Genomic DNA, 22,336 nt, shown 5'->3' on the forward strand with positions numbered 1-22,336 from the left:
ACTATTTTACTCTCTTTTTGCAGCACTTATTTATTTTTAAAATATATTTCTTATTGTAATTTAACATATATTTGACGTATTCTGCTGCAAAACAACAAATTTCATGTAAGTAAACCAGATTCTGATCCTGATGCAGTAGTCATGTGTTAAGTTGCATTCCCATTTGACAGCTGATGACGCTGAATACACCGGATGTTCTGTCTGGAATTGCTGAACCAAATGGTAAATTTTATTGATTATTTTTGATAATTGTGCAGGAGAATGTTTGAGTCATATCATGGTCTCCATAGGGATCATTTATCTCCCTCCTCCATTTCCTGACTAACACACTCCTCCATGTCAAAACGCTCTACTGAGATGCTGATCAATATGTTCTTTTCATCTCTCTGCAGTTGATCAATACACCTCCCTCTCCTAATAGATGATCAATATGTTCTTCTCTTACTGATCAATATGCCCACCCCTCACCCTTAGCTGATAGATAAACAAACTCTGAAGTTCTATAAGGCATTGGTCGGACTGCACTGCGAACATTGTGAGCAGTTTTGGGCCCCTTAACTAAGAAAGGATGTGCTGGCATTAGAAAGGGTCCAGAAGAGATTCACAAAATGATTCGGGAATGAAAGGATGAATGTATGAGGAGGGTTTGATTGCTCTGGGCCTGTACTCACTAGGATTTAGAAGAATCATGGAGGGATCTCATTGAAACCCACTGAATGTTGAAAGGCCTGGATAGTGTGGACATGCAAAGGATGTTTTCAAAATTGAGAGTCTAGGATGAGAGGGTACAACCTCAGAATACATGGATGCCCCTAAAGAACAGAGATGAGGAATTTCTTTCACCAAGAGGGTGGTGAATCTGTGGAATTCATTGCCACAGACGGTTGCTGGGCAAGTCGTTGGGTATAATTAAGGCAGAAGTTGATAGGTTTTTGATTAATAAAGGCACAAAATGTTATGGGGAGAAGGCAGGAGAATGGGATTGAGAGGGAGCATAGATCAGCCATGATTGAATGGCCAAGCAGACTTGAACTGGGCTGAATGTCCTAATTTGCTCCGAAGTCTTATGGTCTCTCACCTTTTCCCAAATTGCTGAAAGACACATTCATTTCAATTGCTCTGGCCAGTTTTGGAACAGGCCACCCTTGGTGTCAGGGTTTAAGGCCCAAGTGAGGGTGTGAGCCCCTATATGTTGTGTTACTGTTGGTGACCTGGTGATCTGTGCAGGGCCTGTGTCTCCTTTTCGCTGTGGAGGCAGGTTGCAAAATTTGTCACTTGGCACCTTACAATAAGATGCAACCATTTCCAACAGCAATAGCAAGCACTCCGTATCGAGTGTTAAAATCAGAGCAAAGCTGTGTGTTGCCAGAATAAGCAGAATGGTTGATGGTTTACCAAGATGTTCAAGTTCCATACATTCAGTTTCACTGAATTGGCCTTCATTCCTTCTAACATTTGTCACTCAGTCCCAATTTTTAAAATATGCTCAGGAGCAACAATTTTCCCCAAGAGTGAGGAGATTTTGGTTTAGGTTGGGCAGACTGAGTAATCCCAGATCAGGGCAGACAGCAGCACTTGACGTGCTATGCCACCTTATTGCAGTTACCATCAATCAGGGTACAGAAGCCTGAAGTTATACATTGCCAGGTTCAAGCACAGCTACTTCCCTTCCACCATTTGGTTCTTGAACCAACTCACAAAACTCTAATCACCATGACAATTCACAACATTAAGACAATTCTAAACAGTTTACGCTAAAATGGACATTCTTTTGTTCTAATTGTGATTTATTTTCTTGTTAAAATTGTGCATAATATCTGTTTAATTAATGTCTTTCTTGTGAATGCTGCTGATGTGATGATATGTGCCTGTGATGCTGCTGCAGGTTTTTCATTGCACCTTACATAGGATAATGAACTTGGACAACCCTCTGCATTTAAATCTTTCTTTGGCTCCCCCTTCTCTAACACTCTTAATTCCCACAACCTCTAAATCAATATTCATAGAGAGTTAATAGAGTCATATAGTGTGGAGACAAACCTTCCAGCCCAGTTGGACCATGATCACCAAGATGTCCTATCCAACGTAGTCCCATTGGCCAGCATTTGACCCATAACCTTCTAATCTTTTCCAATCCATGTACCTGTCCAACTGGCTATTAGAAGTTGTTATTCTACCTGCCTCAACCGCTTTCTCTGACAGCACATTCTACATACACACCATCCTTTCTAAACAAAAAGTTGCCTCTCAAGTTCCTATTAATTCTTAACTCTTTTGTTCCCAACCTTTTTTATGCCATGGACCCCTACCATTAACCAAGGGGTCTGTAGACCCTAACCTTTTAGATTCTAAAACCTATGCTCCTCTAGTTTTTGATTCCCCAACCATGGGGAAAAGACTTTGAGTGCATTTACCACATCTATGTTCTCATGATTTTATATACAGTTGTTCTCTAAACTCGCCTCTCGGTTTCCTGTGCCACAAGGAATAAAGTCCTAGCCTTTCCAACCCTGTAGCTCAGTCCTTCAAGTTTTGACAATGTTTTTGTGAAGCTTTTCTGCACTCTTTCCAGTTTAATAGCATCCTTCCTGTAAAGACCAAAACCGAATACAATATTCCAAATGTGGCCTCACCATCCAATTACAGTGGGTAATGAATCTACCACCTCACTCATATTTGTGATGTGGGTGGAAACCCACACAGTCATAGTGGGAGTGTACAGAGGCAGGACCCAGGAGATTTACAGTGCTGGCAGAACCCATTTGGCTTCTTGTCTCCATACTTGAGTTCAAAACTAGGCTGGAGATTAAAGGAGTGCAGAGAAAATCTATAAGCATGCTATCGGGACTTGAGGACCTACGTTATAGGGAATGGTTGAATAGGTTAGGACTTTATCCGCTGGATCATAGGAGAATGAGAGATTTGACAGTGGGATATAAAATTATGACGGGTATAGATGGAAGCAGGCTTTTTCCACCGAGAATGGGTGAAACTAGAACTGGAGGCCATGGGTTAAGGGTGAAAGGTGAAATGTTTAAGAGAGGAACTACTTCACTCAATGAGTAGTGAGTGTGAAATCAGTGGTGGGTGTGGGTTTAATTTCAACATTTAAGAGAAGTTTGGATAAGTACATGGATGGGAGGAGTATGGAGGTCTATGGTGCAGGTGCAGATCGATGGGACTAGGCAGAATAACAGTTTGACACAGAGTAGATTGGTCGAAGGTCCTGTTTCTGTGCTGTACTGTTCTATGACTATTCACACTTCCCAGCTCTCCCTCCATGACCTACTCGTGACTGCTCTTGAAGAGTTTCTCCATGTGCTGTTTGCAGGGGGGGGCCAAGCCCTCAGCACTTGTTGAAATATTTCTTTTAATCACCTTTCTAATCCTTCCCCCAAGTGACTTGTATCTCAGTACCCTCTTTATTGACCTCTTCCTATCACTTCGATAAAGCCTCCCCTCAGTCTCTTCAAAACCAGGCAAATGGCTGGCGTGATGTTCTACGGCACCAGCTGAAAACTTTTGAACTTTCTTTGATCAAAATGCTGGAGGAACTCAGCAAGTCAGGCAGCATCTGTGGAAAAGAGAAAACAGTCAACGTTTCGGGCGAGGGTCCTGATGGAGGGTCTCGGCCCAATACATAGTCTGTTCACTCTTTTCCATAGATGTTGCTTGGTCTGCAGTGCTCCTCCAGGATTTTGTGTGTTGCTTTTGGATTTCCAGCATCAGCAGACTTTCTTGTGATTATCTCTTCCCGAACCTGTCGGTGTGGGACCTAAGGTTCCTGTACCTACCTTCCCCTGCTACTCCCTGTCTCTAAAGACAGGATCAAGGCAGACAGTATCTGTCGACGCCTCAGCATCCGAGCAGGCTGATGTTTTGTTTGTGTGTGTTTTTTTATTCATTTATTTTAATTAAAGCTTCTTTGAAGTGGTAAGATTCTGACGGAATATCCAATTAGATTCTCAGCGCTTAACTTGCTTGAGGCTGTGTGTGTGGAGATAAAAGGATACCGGGCGACTAGACATCATTAAGAAGCAAGTTGGTTCATTATTTGAAGTGGCTGCTCGTGTAGTTCACAAGTGAACAGAAGATGGGCAAGAAGCAAGCTGATTGGGATGGTTCCTGATGGGAGCATGCATTTGATGTGCATTGTCTTTGACAAGTTGAAATCTATTATTTTAATTATATTTTTAAAAGTAAATTATACAGATTCCATTTTGAACTCCTGGCTGGTTATTCTGTTTTTGCTGTGGTGGGTTCATTAAAAAAAAAAGTACCAGTTCTGAAAATAATTGGGGCACCCAGGAGTATTAGAACCACCGTTTATTATTTATCATTACCCTTTTGAGCTGTTGCTGTTGTTCATTCGATAATGAAGACAAATTACTTCCCCTTTTATTGTAAAATAGATTTCTGCCTACACTGGAAATTTGCCCTGAAGCCTGGTGGTCTATCAAACCTTGGATTTTTCTTTCACTCATCTGTGGAGGTCGCTGACCTGTACGATTCCAAAATGCAATGCAAGAACGTGTCCTGTCGCAAAGCCTCCAGTAATGTTCTCCATGTGACGCACTGTTTCTGGTTTCCTGAATCCCTTCAGCAGTCTCTCCTGTCAAACAGCTACCCACTGCGCTCCCTTCCAAAAACTCTGTCCATTGTGGAGACAGCTTCTGAACGATCATCTCTAGAATATCAATGTTTTTTTTTCTGACCCTGCTGTCTCTCCCCTGATTTCCCCCACCCCACCCACCCCAACCTTAATTCAGAATTAGCTTTATCACTGACATAGTCCTGAATTTTCTTCTTTGCTTCAGCAGTACAGTGCAATACATTTAAATTACTGTAAGTTACAAGTATATGAAAAATAGTGCAGAAAGAGAGCAAAATAGGTTGTGTTCATGGGTTCATTTCCATTCAAAAATCTGATGGAGGAGGAGAAGAAGCTGGTCTTAAAACATTGAGTGTGCATCTTCAGGCTCCTGCACCTCCTCGTTGATGATAGTAATGGGAAGAGACTGTGTACTAGTTGGTGATGGTATGATGGATGCTTCCTTCTTGAGATTCAAGATTGTCATTTTCTGTAAGCAATTGTAAGAATGAAGTAATAGTTACTTTGGATCCGATGCAGCATCAAAAGAACTCACAAAAGATAATGAACACAGAAATAGTAAAAAAGCACAATAAATATAAATACATAAGATAGCTTATAGATTGACTGTATGTCCAGAAAGTGACTCTCGGCTGTACATAGGGTGATTAATAGGAAATAATAAAGGAGTGGTGGAGTAAGTGTGTGGAGTGTTAATCAGCCTCACTGCTTGGGGAAAGTAGCTGTTTTTGTGTCTGGTGGTCCTGCTGGGGATGCTTTGTAGCCTCCTGTCTGATGGGAGTGGGACAAACAGTCTATGAGCTGGGTGGGTAAGATTCTTCATGACGTCCCTGGCCCTTTTCAGGCACCTTTCTGTATAAATGTCCTTACTGGTGGGTAGGCGGATGCCTGTGATGTGTTAGTCAGTTTTGACTACCTGTTGTAGCGCTGTCCTGCCCACTGCAGTGCAGTTTCAGTACCAAACAGAGACGCACCTTGTTAGGATGCTCTCCACTGCACATCTGTAGTACTGTATGGAGGCATCATCTTTTGAAGGTGGCCTTGATGATTGGGAGTCATGACACATTTTAACTTCCTCTAATATTTATATTTGGTGTTGTGTCATGAACACTGATAATTGGGTTTTCATGTTCAGATATCTGTCTCAACACCAGCACGTGAATGAAACCGTGTAGATCTAGTACATTAATATGTAGTGGATGAGAAGCTGAAAGGAAACCTTTGCCAAGCAATTTAAGTCCTTGGTTAATCTTTGCAGTTACGTAGAGTCATGGGAAGTCGTAGAGCAATATATTTTATTTTAGTATATATTTATTGCCACAGCACAGATTAGGCTCTTCCAGCCTTTGAGCTGCACCACCCCAGCAATCCCACAACCACAGTTAACCCTAACCTAATCACAGGACAATTTTAACAATCACCAATTACCTACTTAGTGGGTCTTCGGATTGTGGGAGGAGCTTGGTGTCTCAGGGCTGGGTGTGTCTGCACCTGAACCACTCGTAGCACTCCTTCTCTGCCACCTGTCCCATACCCCTCCCATGGCACTCCACCCTCGTCACTCCCAACGTCCTTTACTCCCACCAGATTCACAAACTTGCTCTCCACTCCACGTTGACAAATACAGTACTGTGAAAATGTCTTAGGCATCCTAACTACATAGATGTGCCTGAGACTTTTCCACAGTACTGTAAATTAACAAATAATAAGGTGCATTTACAACACAAGTTAAACAGGAAACAGTGTAATGCTACTGCTACTTCACATGTGATGAGACCTGGATGGAGGCAAGGAGTTTAGTAGGCTCACGGCCTGGAAGAAGAAGTTGTTTCCCATCCTAACGGTCCTTGCCCTATTGCGATATTTTCTTCAATCTGATGGGAGAGTGTCAAAGAGATTTTTGGATGGATGGGAGGGATCATTGACAACCCCAAGGGCCCTGCGTATGCAGAGCTCCTGATAAACCCAGTGATCCTCACAGCAGCCCTGACGATCCTTTGTGGAGTCGTATGGTCTGGTGTCTTGTCAGATGGGAATATTGAACATCGTGTGTGTGTGTGTGTGTGTGCACATGTGTGTGTGTCTGTGCATGAGCGTATGTGCTTGTGTGTGTCTGTGCATGAGCGTATGTGCGTGTGTGTGTGTCTGTGCATGAGCGTATGTGCGTGTGTGTGTGTGCATGTGTGTGTATGTGCATGTGCATGTGTGTGTGTAGGACACAATGAAATGGAAACCTGAACTCGGGGTAACAACTGGAAATGGGCAAATTTGAACAAATAGTTTTTTATATGTTTTTTAATGAGGAAAAGCAGATGCAGACGGGGTCTACATTATGTGGTTCCAGACCGAAAAATATACCAGATTTATTACAAGGGCAAATGATTGGTTCTTTCCACAGGTCTTTTAATATTTGTTGCAGATCAGATTCTATTGACATCTGACAAGACAGGCTCACCTCATCACTCTCCCATCCAATGGATTCAATATCTGAGCACACACAGACACACTGCTGAAAGATAGACACAAGAGGTACTGCAGATGCTGGAAATCTAGAGCAATACACACAATGTTCTGGGGGAACTCAGCAGGTCAGGCAGCATCAATGCATGGGAATAAACAGCTAATGTTTTGGGCCAAGACCTTCCATTGGGACTCTGTTTATTCCCATCCGTCGATGCTGCCTGACCTGCTGTACTCCTCCAGCACATTGTGTGCATCACACTGCATTAGAGGCTTTAAGACAGAATGTGGTGCATACGCTGGTACAGAGGCCCTGTGGCCTGCCTCGTCCATGCTGATAAAGGTGCTACAGGATGCAGGATGTACTGGTTAATTGTGACGTGGCTGTAATTGGCTGGTGTAGGCTCGAAGGGCTTGTGATTGTGTGGTATCCATAAATATAAACAAATAAATAACTTGTGATGTGGGAGTGATGAATTTCAGAATGCTAGTATGATCTTAATGGGCAGAATGACAGAAACATATAACATGAGAAAATTTGTGATACTATACTGAAAAATATGCCAGACTCTCATCTGCCTCCCCAGCAACTAGGAATGAACAGCAACTGCTGTAAACAAACAGTACAGTTTCTTTCCTCAGGAGACCCTCCCTGGCTTACTTGTTTGTTTTTTTAACCTGAAACCATATTCTGAGCTGCAATGTGCTCGGCTGCAAAACTGAACAAGATGGGTTGAAATCTGACTAGATATTTATTGTTTTCGCCCCATTTTCTGTAAACCCTAGAGACGGTTTGTATGAAGATCCCAGGAGATAAGCAGTTTCTGAGACACTCATATAAGATATGTGTATACATACCTCCTGTACCTCATAAAGTGGCACTGAGTGTATGTTCATGGTCCTCTGCTCCTGTAGTCCGTACACTTCAAGGTCCAGTGTGTTATGATCTTGGAGATGTTCTTTAGCACACACACCACTGTAGTAATGTGTGGTCATTTGAGTTACTGTCACCTTCCTAACTTCATGAACCAGTCTGGCCATTCTCCTCTGACCTCTGTCATTAACAAGGCATTTTTGTCCACAGAACTTTCCAATCTTGATTTAGGATAACGGCCCCAAATGTTGAATGTTTATTCCTCTCCATAGACGCTGCCTGATCAGCTGAGTTCCTCCAGCATTTTGTGTCTGTTGCTCTGGACTTCCAGCATCTGCAGAATCTCGTGTGTTTGTGAGAAAATACTGCTACGATTGTGTAATATAACAATGTTTTGTGTTCACAAGAAATGCTCGTATATTGTGTGTGACATTTTTATAGCACTATTGCTTACAAGCATAACGTTCAGATTTGAGATGTGTCCAATCAAGAGAATTAGTCTCTGTATCTCTGGAGGGGAACAAACAGTTCATGTTTCAGGCTGAGACCCTTCATCAGGACTGGAAAGGAAGGGGGCAGCTCTGTTGGTGAAAAGCCCTTGTCAATGAGAGGTCAGGAGAGAATGGCCAGGCTGGCCAGGCATTACAACAATGGTGTGGAGAAGAGTATATCTGAACACACAACACATTGAACCTTGAAGTGGAGGGGCTACAGCAGCAGAAGGCCACAAGCATACACTCACTGGTCACTTTATCAGGTGAGGGAGGCATTTATAGATAAATATCTCATAGGAGTGTCTCAGAAACTGTTGATCTCTTGGGATTTTCACCTGGGAAAGGTAGGGGGAAGAAGCCAGAATAAGAAGATTGGGGAGGGAAAGGACTACAAGCTTACAGATGATAGGTGAGACCAGGTTAAGGGGAAGGTAGGTGGGTGGGGGAAGGGGAGATGGAATGAGAAGTAGGCAGGTGATGGGTGGAAAAAGTATAAAGGGTTAAGGGTCTTGGCCTGGAATGTCGAATGTTCAGCATTCAAACTCCTGTACTCACAGCTCTGATTTATGGAGGCCAATATGCCAGAAGCTCTCATTATGACCCTATCTACCTGTGGTAAATGCATCAGTCCGCGTGGAGTGCTGATATTCGTGATAATATTACTTCCCCAGTGTTGACTGGACTCCTCCCCCCGATTGCTTGAATTGTAACACCAGAGAGAGAGAGAAAACTAACCCAGACATGTTTCTGACAGCTATCATGTATGTCAAAATTGCAATTTCTCTGAAAATTGACATCTAATTTGCAGAGGACTTGCAGCAAATTGGAAAGAGCAATTCAGTAATTTATAAACTATACTATAAATTACAATAAGAAATATATAAATAATAAATATGTATCAGACAAAGATCTAATATAGTGAGTTAGTGCTCATTAGATTACCTGATGGGCAATGACTCCATCAACACTTACCTCACTGTTATTTTGCTCTCTTTTTGCAATCCTCTTATTTTTCTTTTTTAATATATATTTCTCATTTTAATTTATTACTAGAGCTGTTTGGGTGGGTTTGAACTAATCTGACAGGAGGATGGAAACCGGAGTGATGGGGCTGAGGAAGAGGCAGTTGGTATACATGCAGGAGCAGTGCGTAGTGAGAGTGTGAGGAGGGACAGGCGGGTGATAAGGCAAACTTGCAGTCAGTGGGATGAGGTGGTGTAACAAGGGGGCAGAATTGAAAAGGGTGGTGAATACAGGATTGAAGATGTTACATTTGAAAGCACACAGTATACGGAATAAGGTAGATTGTCTTGTAGTGCAGTTAGAGATTGTGTAGGGAAGTTATTGGTCATCAATTTTGTAGAAGGAATAAAGGCAAACTGTTTTCTAAATGGGGAGAAAATTTCGAAGATCAGAGGTTCAAAGGGACTTGGGAGTCCTTGTGCTGAATTCTCTAAATGTTAACTTGTAGGTTGAGCCAGTGGTTATGGAAGACAAATGCAATGATAGCAATCATTTTGAGAGGACTAGGATATAAGAGCAAGGGTGTGATGCTGGGGCTTTATAAGGCTCTGGTCAGACCGCACTTGGAAGATTTTGAGCCGTTTTAGGCTCCTTATCTGGGAAAAGATGTGCTGGCATTGAAGAGGGTTCAGAAGAGTCCAGTAATAAAGGGGTTAATGTATGAGGAGTGTTTGATGACTCTGAGCCGGTACTCTCTCCAGTTTGGAAGAATGAGGGGGAATCTCATTGAAACCTATCAAGTGTTGAAAGGCCAAGATAGAGTGGATGTAGAGAGCATGTTTTCTATAGTTAGGGATTCTAGAACCAGAGGGCACAGCATTAGAACAGAGGGATGTCCCTTTACAACAGAGATAAAAGGGAATTTCTTGAGCCAGAGGATATTTAATCTGTGGACTAGTAATGTCATTGGGTATATTTAAAACAGAGGTTGAAAGGTTGTTGATTTGTCAGGTCATCAAAAGTTTTGGTGAGAAGGCAGGGGAATGGGATTGAGAGGGAAAATAAATCAGTCGTGATTGAAAGGTGCAGATCTGATGGGCTAAATGGCCTAATTCTGCTCCTGTGTCTTATGGTCTATATTTTATTGATCTTCTTGTGAACTCCAAAGAATTTCTGTGGATGCACCAGCAGATGCTCTCCTTCATGTGCTTCACTGATACAACCCATCTCTGTCTCTCCACCTAACAAGCAATCGCTTATTGTTTTTATAAATACTACTTGTGTAGGCTTGCTGTATCAGTGCCACAGGGTCTGCACTTCAGAACGATTCATTGCACATGAAGTGTTTCCAAGAGGTGTGAGAGAGCGCGGCGTGAATGGGAGATTATCATTCTGTTTGCTATTAATAACAAAGATTAGATAGGCTCTATGTCCTACTAGCAGCTGGCTTCCTGAGCCAGATGGAACTGTGCTGTATGTGTCAGTTTGGTTGAGTTATATTCTGGGAAGAACAAATTTCAGTACAACTTGGACCATAAGAGTCCAGGACTAGAGGGCACAGCTTCAGAATACTAGAATGTCCCTTCAGGACAGGGATAAGGAGGACTTTCTATAGCTAAAGGGAGGTGGATCTGTGGAATTCACTGCCACAGACAACTGTGGAGGCCCACTCTTTGAAAACGGATGCTGATAAGTTCTTAATCAGTAAGGGCATCAAAGGTTATGGGGAGAAGGCAGATGAATGTGCTTCAGAGGGAAAATAAATTAGCCATGATGGATTAGTGGAACAGACTCAAAGGGCTGAATGGCCTCATTCTTCTCCAGTGTTTTACAGTTATCCAGATTAGGGAGATGCTCAGTAATACTGCACAAGCGCAATTCTGCAGCTGCCAGATCTCCAGAGCACCGCACATACAAAACGCTGGAGGAACTCAGCAGTTCAGGCAGCATCTATGGAGAGGAATAAACAGTTGATGTTTCATGCCAAGTTGTTGTCCTGATGAAGGGTCTCAGCTCAAAGCATCAACTATTTATTCATTTCCATAGATGTTTCCTGACCTGCTGAGTTCCTCCAGCGTTGTGTGTGTGTGTTTCCCTGGATTTCTGCATACGTGATGTGGATTGTTAATATCTGCAGCGAGCGCTGGGTTCTGTGCGGAAAATTTTATACTCACTTAGGCTTGCTCAGCTCTGATTGTCAAGTGGAGTGCATTGTGATGTGCACAAGTACAGTGAAGTACAGCAACATCTCGGGCACATTGGTACAGACACCAGCTGAATATAGATTGTACAAGACTGAAGAGAGAGGAAATAAGACTGTAAAAAGAAGACATTAGTACAAATGATAGACACAGTCAGAGACATGTCGGTGGGACAGGTGGTCTGTGGAGTTCTGTTGCTGAGATAGAGTTAGGGTCGGTTCAAGACCTAGAAGAGTACAGCACAGTAGAGGCCATTCGGCCCACAATGTTGCACTGACCACTTAACCTACTCCAAGATCAATCTAACTCTTTCCATCACACATAGCCCTCCATTCTCCTTCAAAGTTCAAAGTACATTTATTTTCGAAGTATATATACTTTTATACAACCCTGAGATTCGTCTCCTTACAGGCAGCCACAAAACAAAGAAACTCAAAAAAAGCATGAAAAAAATCTTGTCAAACACCCAATGTGCAGAGAGGAAAGAAAACAAATTGTGCAAACAATAGAAGTCCACGTGTCTAGAGTCTCTGGTTTAGCTCCCTCTACCATCACCCTTGGCAGCGCGTTCCATGCACCCATTGCACTCTGTGTAAAAAAAATTTACCTCTGACTTCTGCGCCCTCTGTACTTTCCTCCAAACACCTTAAAATTACGCTCCCTCCTATTAGCTATTTCCTCCCTTTGAAAAAGATACTCGCTGTTCGCTCTATCAATGTCACTTATCGTCTTATACACCTCTGTCAAGTCACCTCTCATCTCTGCTTCACACTGAAGAGAAAAGCCTTATCTCAGTATGAGCACAATTCATCAGACACGCTCTCCAATCCAGAACCTGTTTGTTAACCAGCAGAGCATCAGTTCATCCGGTACTGGAGTGAAAGCCTTGGGAAAGGAACCTGACCCATGACCTGTTGATCTGAGAACTACCATCCCTCACTTAGTCATTCAGGACCATTGATAACAGCTCATTAAATGGGTCACGTAACAGAGACGTGTCTCACTCAGGTCATTGGCTGAAGGTTACCGCTGGCATCCTCCCATGCTTGTTCATTAAACTCTGAGAATCCCTTCAGTTCCTTTCTTGCTTGTCGGTTTATCCTGTTTAAGTGCAGAGTGTTGGTAGATGAGCCGTGCATTTGGAGTCATGGCACGATCAACCTGGATTTGTGTCAAAGTTGCATTTTCCAACTATTTTCAGTCCATTAATGAAAGGTTGTGTTGTATAGTTGTCCAGGCTTGTCTAACATGGAGAACATTATGTTTCTGACATTTTTTTAAAGTTGGAATGGATTTTGTTTTTAAATAGTTTTTCTTCATTACAATGTTGGCAACCAGCAACAGTGTATTTAACACTTCATGGGATCATAGAGACATCCAGCATGGAAACAGGCCTCTGGGCCCAAGTGGCCCATGTTAACCAAGATTCTGTTCTAGTCTAGTCCCATTTGCCTGTGTGTAGCCCATGTCGCTCTCAACATTTCCCATTTATGGACCAAGTGCCTTTTAAATACTTAATGTCTCTCTGGAATAGTCTAGCAGGCCATGAGGATTTGGGCCGAATAGTTATTGGTATTAAATTATGGCTCCATTAATGTACTGTACTCTTCTTTGAAAGAATTACAGAAAACTCTAAACTGATAAAGTGTGAGGAGAGAAACCAAATCATTTTGTTAAATTATGAGGGGTGTCAATAGGGTAAATGCAAGCAGGCTTTTTCCATTGAAGTTGGGTGGGACTACAACCAGAGGTCATGGGTTAAGAGTGAAAGGTGAAACATCTTTACATAGGGTGGTGAATGTGTGGAATGAGTTGCCAGGGTAAGTGGTGTTTGCAAGCTCAATTTCAACGTTAAAGAGAAGTTTGGAAAGGTATATGGATGGTAGGGATATGGAGGGCTATGGTCCAGGTGCAGGTCAATGGAAGTAGGCAGTTTAAATGGTTTGGCACAGACTAGATGGGCCAAAGGGACTGTTTCTGTGCTGTAGTGCTCTATGCCTCTAAATGGGAGAGAAGTAGTCAAGGAGTTGGCATCTGAAGCATAGGAAAAAGCACATTGAATGAGCATAGCGGAGTGAGGTTGTAGATTCATGTTGAGAAACAGAGTTAATGTATGTACATCTGAACTGGAAAAATTCACATATCAGTGTCAAAAACAAAATCCTCAAAACACTGGTCTGGCAGCATTTCCTAAAAATGGGGTGGTCAATGTTTGGGTTCTACAACCCTTTTGATTTTCATGTATTAGTATCTGATTTTAAGCAAGCTAGGACACTGGGGGGAGCAGAATGCAGAGAGTAATGAGGAAGATGCGTCTGAATATGCAAAGTATAGAGGGATATAGACAAAGCATATGGTGGGTCTGTATTATCAAAGGCTGGCCCAGTAGCATAGTGTTTAGCACAAGGCTTTACGATACAGTTATTGCCGCTGTCTGCGAGGAGGTTGTACTTTCTCCCCGTTACTGTGTGTGTTTCCTCAGGGTGTTCTGGTTTCCTCCCACAGTCCAAACATGTACCAGTTGGTAGGTTAATTGCTCGTTGTAAATTGTTCCGTGATTAGGCGAGGGTTGACTCACTGCTGTGTTGTGTGGCATGGCTGAAAGGTTCAGAAGTGCTGTAGCTCAGTAAATAAATAAAATACATATACAGTATGTCCCATTGCAACCCTGAGATCATCTTCTTGCTGGCATACTCAATAAATCTATAATAGAATAAGGACCATAGTTTTAAGTTCAAAGTAATTTATTATCAATGTATGTATATGGCACCATGTGCTACCCAGAGATTAACTTTCTTGTGGGTATTCGCTGCAGAACAAAGAAATAATAGAATGAATGAAAAACTACACACAAAGACTGACGAACAACCAATACATAATGTCACTTTGCAGCTGTTTAGAGCTTTGGTTAGGCCACACGTGGAATACTGTTTGTAATTTTGGCCAACCCTTTACTGGAAAAGTGTAGATGTTTTGGAATGGGTACCGAAGAGGTTCACCAGGATTAGTGGGTGTGAACTGCAACGAGAGATTGGACAAACCTGAGTTGTTTTCTCTGGAGCATCGGAGGCTGAAGGGAAACCTGAGATAAGTTAATAAAATTATCAGAGACATAGTCAGGTTAGATAATCAGGATTTTTTCTTGGTGTAGAAATATCAAATACGGGATGAGATGCATTTAACTTGGGAGGGGACAAGCTTGAAAGGGAGATGCAGGACAAATTTTACGAAGATGCTTGGAACAGGCTACCAGGGGTGGTGCGACAAGCAGATAAAGGTAGTGGCGGTTAAGAGGCTCTTAGACAGGAATATAACAGGCAGGAAATGGATCATGCTACAGTGTCTTACAGAGCTTTTGGTACATTGGCCTTTATAAATCAAAGTATTGAGTATAAGAGTTGGAGTGTAATGGTGAGGTTGTATAAGACATTGGTGAGGCTGGATTCGGAGTACTGTGTGCAGTTTTGGTCACCTAATTACAGGAAGGATATTAATAATTGAGGACGATGTGAGAAGCTGGGAGGTAACAGGTTGTAAAAAAGGAGGGAGTACCTTTTCAAAATATGCCTCTGTGCTTTGGTGTCTATGGGACAATTAAAGTGTGCCTGGCTTCTGGCTGCATGTCCTTTCCTTTCAAGTCCTGATGAAGGGACTTGGCCCAAAATATCCACTGCTTATTCCCCTCCATAGATGCTGCCTGACTTTCTGAGCTCCTCCAGCTCTTTGTGTGTGTTATTGTGGTTGTTATCAGGGTCCAGTGTGTGGGAGCTTGTCTCTCATCAGTCTGCTGTCGTAGTTCCCAATCAGCAGCACTTCACCGATTTCACTGACTGGGAAATAAAAAACACTTAGCAAGAAAATAAATGTATGGTGGGAATGTGTGTCTACCTGTCCTTATGGTGCAATTAAGAAGATCTATAGGAATTCTTAAGGCCCGAAATCTGCTCTATAAATACAGGTTTGTTTATTGAGGAGCTCAGAGCCAGGGGACGAGGGCACATTCCACAGGCTTGTCACAACATGTACGGTGCTGTCACTACTGAAGTTGCCTCGTATTGTGTCCATAAGTTTCCTCTCCTGATCCTATTTAGCAATGCATTGAACTGCAACAAAGAAAAGCCATTAGTGTTGCTTCTTTTTCCCAAGCATTTTTTTCTGTTTAATGAGCCTGTTTCTAAATTAGTCGAATTACAAAAAGATCACTTGTTGGCTGTTTAGGAACGTATGAAATTGCTGTCAATGCTACATCCATCTTCTGAATGTGTAAGCCTTCATAATCGGAGCAAAGTGATTGTTAGCAAATGTCTTGCTTAAGGGATGCAGATATTACATGGAAAACTGCAATTAGCTTTCTAAAGTGCCGATAATTAATTCTTTTTTATTTTATTTTCCCTCTTGTGCTCTGTTGACAACAGGATGTTTCGAATAACCTTTTGTATTTTCCCATTCATTTTCACTGGCAGCTGTTACTCATCCCTGTCTAATAAAGCACACCTGCTCGTGTTCTGTGCACGTGGCCAACTCTGTCCGAAGACTTACATTCCTCACATCAGTCCATTAGTCACAAGTGGTGAAAGTAATCAGTGTCAGGATCAACGTTGTTCCCCATATGCACTCACTGGCCACTCTGTGGGGTACCTGCTCTATCTAATAAATAGCCACTGAGTGTATGTTTCTCCAAAAGGTGGCATGGTAGCATAGTATCCTCCTAATGAAAGGTCTTGGCCTGAAGCGTCAACTGTTTACTCTTGTCCATAGATGTTGCCTGGCCCTCTGAGTTCCTCCAGCATTTTGTGTGTGTTGCACGATGGTGTTGTGGTTAGCACAACGCTTTACAGTACCAGTGATCCAGGTTCAGTTCCCGTCACTGCCTGTTAAGGAGTTTGTATGTTTTTCTCGTGACTGTGTGCGTTTCCTCTGGGTGCTCTGGTTTCCTCCCATCGTCCAAAGATGAGCCGGTTGGTAGGTTAATTGGTTATTGTAAATTGTTCTGTGATTGGGCTAAGGTTAAATCGGGGGATTGCTGGGCGGTGCAACTCAAAGGCCTTTTGTATGTCAATAAATAAATTTATAGTTATCTCAATAAATAAATAAGACCATAAGATATAGGAGCAGGATAAGGCAATTTGGCCCTTTGTGTCTGTTCCACCATTTCATCGTGGCTGATCCATTTTCCCTCTCAGCCCCAATCTCCTGCCTTCTCCCCATATTCAAAGGTCCAATTTAATGTCAGAAATGTATACAATATACATCCTGAAATGCTTTTTCTTCACAAACATCCATGAAAACAGAGAAGTGCCCCAAAGAATGAAGGACAGATAAACGTAAGAACCCCAAAGTACCCCCCAGCTGCCCCCCTCCCGCGTGGAAGTGGCGGCGAGCAACAATCCCCCCCTCCCCCCCACCGGCAAAAGAATGCAGCGTGAGCAAAGCCATAGCAAACACACAGACTTGCAGTTACCCCAAAGACCTTGCGTTATACCCAGCCTTCGACATCCCACAGGTTCTCTCTCTTCTTAATAAGGGAGAAAAAGGTGTCTCCATTTTCCCAGCGAGCGGGGGAACATAACAAACAACTTGCTGGTTTATGGTTTGGGTCTTCGGGCCCACAGCAGTAGATTTTACGACTCGCTTGACAACACACGGGTCTCCTGCCATGACACCAACCCTTGATCCACCCGTCTCCAGGGCCCCGAGATTTTAGGCTTTCAAATTCAAGCCAGAATCTCAGGCCGAACCCTTGGCGTGTCGAGCAACGGCCGGTCCTGAAACCCCGTGAACGGGTCCCATTCCCACAAAGAACCAAAGTCAGCATGTAACTCCAGGTCAGAGTCTTCAAAAGAACCCTGAAAGGGAAAAATAAAGATATTAAAGATGAAAATAGAGCTGTTTCTGAAGATGCAAGCAAAAGAGTTGCTGTTTAGCACCATCTTAACTTTGCTCCGCCTCCAGCCTTCATGCCCTGACTAATCAAGAATCTAATAAGAAGGATTGTGGACTTCTGCTGCTGTAGGGTCAATGTATTGTGTGTTCAGAGATGCTCTTCTGCACGCCACTGTTGTAACGTGTGGTTGTTAGAGGTACTGTCACCTTAAAAAGCTTCAGCAAGAAAATGCTTCATACGGGCCTGCTACGTGTGTTTTGTGAGAGTGCAGATGAACGAGAGTGAAAACAATCAGATCCAGAACAGATCAAAGTTCTTATTGAAAGTTATTTAATTTCTTTTAAACAATGAACAATAGACTAGACCTGATCGTTTATTACTTTTAGAATAGCTTCAGGTTTACTTCTGCTTAAAAATTCAGTGCATACATGTCACTGGGCAAAAATAAAACTGGGCACAAGATTTCTGCACACACTGGTCTTTACAAATTAAAGGGAACATTAGTTCTGATCTCCTTATTTGGGAAAGGATTTATTGCCTTTGAGGGAGTACAATAGTCACGTTCTTGGCATAGCAGGACTGACTACTGAATCCTGTGTCACTGAAGTTTAGAAGAATGAGATAAGGTCTTACAGAGCCTATAAAATTTGAATAAAACTAGAGATAAGCAGAGGGGACACAAATGAACATATGACATAGAACAGTACAGCTCAGGAACATGTCTTTAGGCCTATGATGCACTGAGTTCTTTGAGGATATAACCAAACCTATTGATGAAGGTAGAGCAGTAGATGTAGTGTATATGGATTTCAGTAAGGCATTTGATAAGCTTCCCCATGCAGAAATTAAGGAGGCATGGGATCCAAGGAGACCTTGCATTGTGGATGCAGAATTGCTTGCCCACAGAAGGCGATGGGTGGTTGTAGATGGTTTGTATTCTGCATGGAGATCGGTGACCAGTGGTGTTCTGGGATCCCTCCTCTGTGACTTTTATAAATGACCTGGATGAAGAAGTAGAAGGATGGGTTAGTAAGTTTGCTGATGACACAAGGTTGGGGCTGTTGTGGATAGTGTGGAGGGTTGTCAGAGGTTACAAAGGAACATCGATAGGATGCGAACTGGGCTGAGAAGTGGCAGCTGGAGTTCAACCCAGATAAGTGTGAGGTAGTTAATTTTGGCAGGTCAAATTTGAAGACAGAATATAGTATTAATGATAAGACTCTTGGCAGTGTGGAGGATCAGAGGGATCTTGGGGTCCGTGTTGATGGGACACTCAAAGCTGCTGAGCAGATTGACAGTGTTGTTAAGAAGGCATATGGTGTGTGTTGGCCTTCATCAACCGTGGAACTGAGTTCAAGAGCCGTAAGATAATGTTACAGCTATAGAAGACCCTGGTCAGGTCCCACTTGGAGTACTGTGTTCAGTTCTGGTCACCTCACTACAGGAAAGATGTGGATACTATAGAGGTGATTTACAAGGATGTTGCCTGGATTGGGGAGCGTGCGTTATGAGAACAGGTTGAGTGAACTTGGCCTTTTATCCTTGGAGCAACAGAGGATGAGAGGCATTGATCATGTGGATACCCAGAGGTTTTTTCCCAGCGCTGAAATGGCTATCATGAGGGGGCATATTTTTAAGGTGTTTGGAAGAAGGTACTGAGGGGATGTCAGAGGTAAGTTTTTCACACGGAGAGTGGTGGGTGTGTGGAATGCACGGCCAGCGGCGGTGGTAGAGGCGGATACAACAGGGTCTTTTAAGAGCTTCTTGGATAGATACACGGAGCTTAGAAAAATAGAGGGCTATGTGGTAGGGAAATTCTAGGCAGTTTCTAGACTAGGTTACATGGTCAGCACAACATTGTGGGCCGAAGGGCCTGTAATGTGCTGTAGATTTCTATGTTCTGTGTTCCTGTCAGCTTGAACCAGTCTGGCCATTCTCCTCTGACCTCTCTCGTTAACAAGTCATTTTTCCCACAGAACTGCCACTCACTGGATTTCTTTTCCACATCTTTCTTTGTAAATTTGAGCAAATGCTGTGCATGAAAATCCCAGGAGATCAGCAGTTTCTGATGTACTCAAACCACCCCATCTGGCACCAACAATCATTCCACGGTCAAAGTCACTTAGGTCACATTTCTTCCCCATTCTGATGTTTGGTCTGAGCAACAAGTGAACCTCTTGGCCATGTCTGCATGCTTTTATGAATTGAGTTGCTGCCACATGATTGGCTGATTTGATATTTACATTACTGTACAGGTGTACCTAATAAAGTGGCCACTGAGCGTACATTAGGCATAGGAACAGAATGAGGCCATTTGGCTCATTGAGTCAGCTCCACCGTTCAGTCATGGCTGATTTATCATCCCCCTCAGCCCTATTTACCAGCCTTCGCCCCATAACCTTTTTCACCTTGACTAATCGAGAAGCTATCGAGCCCTTCCTCAGGAGTACACACACCTCTCCCTGCATCTGTGCGTGCTGGGAACCAGATTGTGAGGTAAATGTGTGACGACCTGACCCAGCGGAATGACGGGTTTGCCTGTAACGGATAGGTGACGGAATCAGGCTGCATTGCCCCACTCCGGTGTGGCTCTATCCTGGCCTTGACAGTTTGTTTAGTAATCCTGCCTGCTAGCTGTCAGTCAAAGGTGATGTTTGCAAGTCTTGTTTTAGCAAATCTTTCCAGCTCATGTAAGATCACTGGCATCGTGGCTTCATCCTCTGACCATCCAAGGCTGCGCTGTGATGGCACAGGGTCCTGGCTCCTGAACAAGCTGCCTGTTCATGGACCCCCTTGTGGGACTGCAGATTCTCATTCTTTCTCTCTCTCTCTCTCCCTCTCCCCTCCCCCTCTCTCTCCCTCCCCTCTTTCCCCCCATCCCTCCCTCCCAATCTTCCCCTTCCCCCTCCCTCTTCCCCTTCCTCTCTTCTCCCTCCCCTCCCTCTCTTCCCCTTCCCTCCTCCCCTCTGCCCTTCCCCTTCCCTCTCTTCCCCTCCCTCCTTCTTTTCCCCTTCCCCTTCCCTCCCTGTCTTCCCCTTCCCCCTTCCCTCTCTCTCTCTTTCCCCTCCCTCACCTCCCCTTCCCCCTCTCTTCCTCCCTCCCTCTGCCTCCCTCTGTCTCTCTCAGCAGTTGATTCCACTTACATGTGTGTTTGGAGACCTTGGTGTTCAGGCTTCTCTTCCTGGGGCAGCTGGCCAAGAGGCTCAGCCCTTGGACACAGGCCCATCTGACATCAGACAGATTAAACGTCCTGGGATTGTTGGTTGCCTACTGTCATCCTTGTACCCAGGTTTTAATTAAACAGTGACATGTATGTCTTTGTGTTGATGGATAGATTCCTGTGCAGCTATTAACTTGGGACATTTTCAGCATTCCTTAACAAGCCTTAACCAAAGTTTGTTCAGAGTTGTTACCACTTAATTATCAGGGTGAGTGGTTTTGTTAACAGCCAGTCTTTGGTTTAACTGACTTACTTTTCCTTTCACCCTAGCCTTCATTAACTGTGGTTTTAAAGTCCATTTATTAGCTTCGCTCTGTGTTTTTATGTTGTCATGTCACATTGTTGTGTGTTGAGGTGTGGAGGTTTGGGGAATTTGATAATTCAAGGTTCAAGATTGTAAATATCATTTCTTTAAAGTGACATTCTCCTCTAAAAGTGTAAAGGAGAATGAAATAATTGATACTCCAGATCCGATACAGCACAAAAAAAACAATAATTATAAATACATAAAATAGCTTATATGTAGATTGATTGTTTTTTGGATATTTTTGCACCATTCTCTGTAAACTCTAGTGTCTGCTGTGCGTGAAAATCCCAGGAGATCATCAGTTTCTGAGATTCTCAAACCACCCTGTCTCGCACCAACAATCATTTCACGACCAAAGTCACTTGGATCACATTTCTTCTCCATTCCGATATTTGGTCTGAACAACAAGTGAACCTCTTGACCATGTCTGCATGTTTTTATGCATTGAGTTGCTGCCATGTGATTGGCTGATTAGATATTTGCATTAATGAGCAAGTGTACCTAATAAAGTGACAACAGGGTGTATAGAACATAGAACATGATAGCACAGTACAGGCCCTTCAGCCCACGATGCTGTGCAAACCATTTGACTTCCTCTAAAATCAATCTAACCATTACCTCCTACATAACCCTCCATTTTTATAACATTCATGTGCCTGTCTAAGAGTCTCTTAAATGTCCACAGTGCATCTGTACTTTTTGGCACAAGATTATCGCATCTGCGGTCTCTCTAACATAACAGCAGCAACCCAAGTCTCCATCTGCAACCGGCCGAATTTCCCAGTGGCAATGCATTTTAGTTCCAATCCCCATATATCAGTCCACAGCCTCCTCTACTGCTTCGATGAGGCTACTCTCAGGTTGGAGGAACAATACCTCATATTCTCTTTGGGTAGACTCCAGTTTGATGGCATGAACATTGATTTTGCTAACATCCAATGACTTCCCTCCTCCTCCTCCTTTCCTCTTCTTCCATTCCTCACTATGGCTTCCCTCTTACCTCTTCTCTTCTCCTCAACTATTTATCAGCTTTCCCCAGTGCTCTTCCTCCTCCTCTTTCTTCAGTGGCCTACTCTCCTCTCATATCAGATTCCTCCTTCTTCCACCTATCTCCCCCCAGCATCTCACCTCATCCACCCAATTTGGCTTCACCTATCACCTTCTAGCTTGTACTCCTTCTCTCTGCACCTTCGTATTCCCCCTTCCTTTCCAGTCCTGATCAAGGATCTCGGCCAGAAAGATCGACTGTTCCTCTCCATGGATGCTGCCCGACCTGTTGAATTCCTCCAGCATTTTCTGTCTGTCACTCTGTATGTGAAAG

The 22,336-nt window shown here is 43.2% G+C and overlaps 1 protein-coding gene and 1 long non-coding RNA gene across 2 annotated transcripts in view; one reads left to right on the plus strand and one right to left on the minus strand.

Moving 5' to 3' along the window:
- The window catches only part of ndst2a (N-deacetylase/N-sulfotransferase (heparan glucosaminyl) 2a), a 487,958-nt gene that overhangs the window by 152,414 nt on the left and 313,208 nt on the right, over positions 1-22,336 (plus strand). The window lies entirely within an intron of this gene.
- On the minus strand, positions 4,850-20,757 carry LOC140714497 (uncharacterized). Its single transcript, XR_012095885.1, has 3 exons — positions 20,632-20,757; positions 17,066-17,450; positions 4,850-5,081 (listed from the first exon to the last, which is right to left on the minus strand). It is a non-coding gene; the product is annotated as an uncharacterized lncRNA (long non-coding RNA).

The sequence above is a fragment of the Hemitrygon akajei genome, chromosome 21, assembly GCF_048418815.1.
Source record: "Hemitrygon akajei chromosome 21, sHemAka1.3, whole genome shotgun sequence".
In the NCBI taxonomy this organism is placed as follows: domain Eukaryota; kingdom Metazoa; phylum Chordata; class Chondrichthyes; order Myliobatiformes; family Dasyatidae; genus Hemitrygon; species Hemitrygon akajei.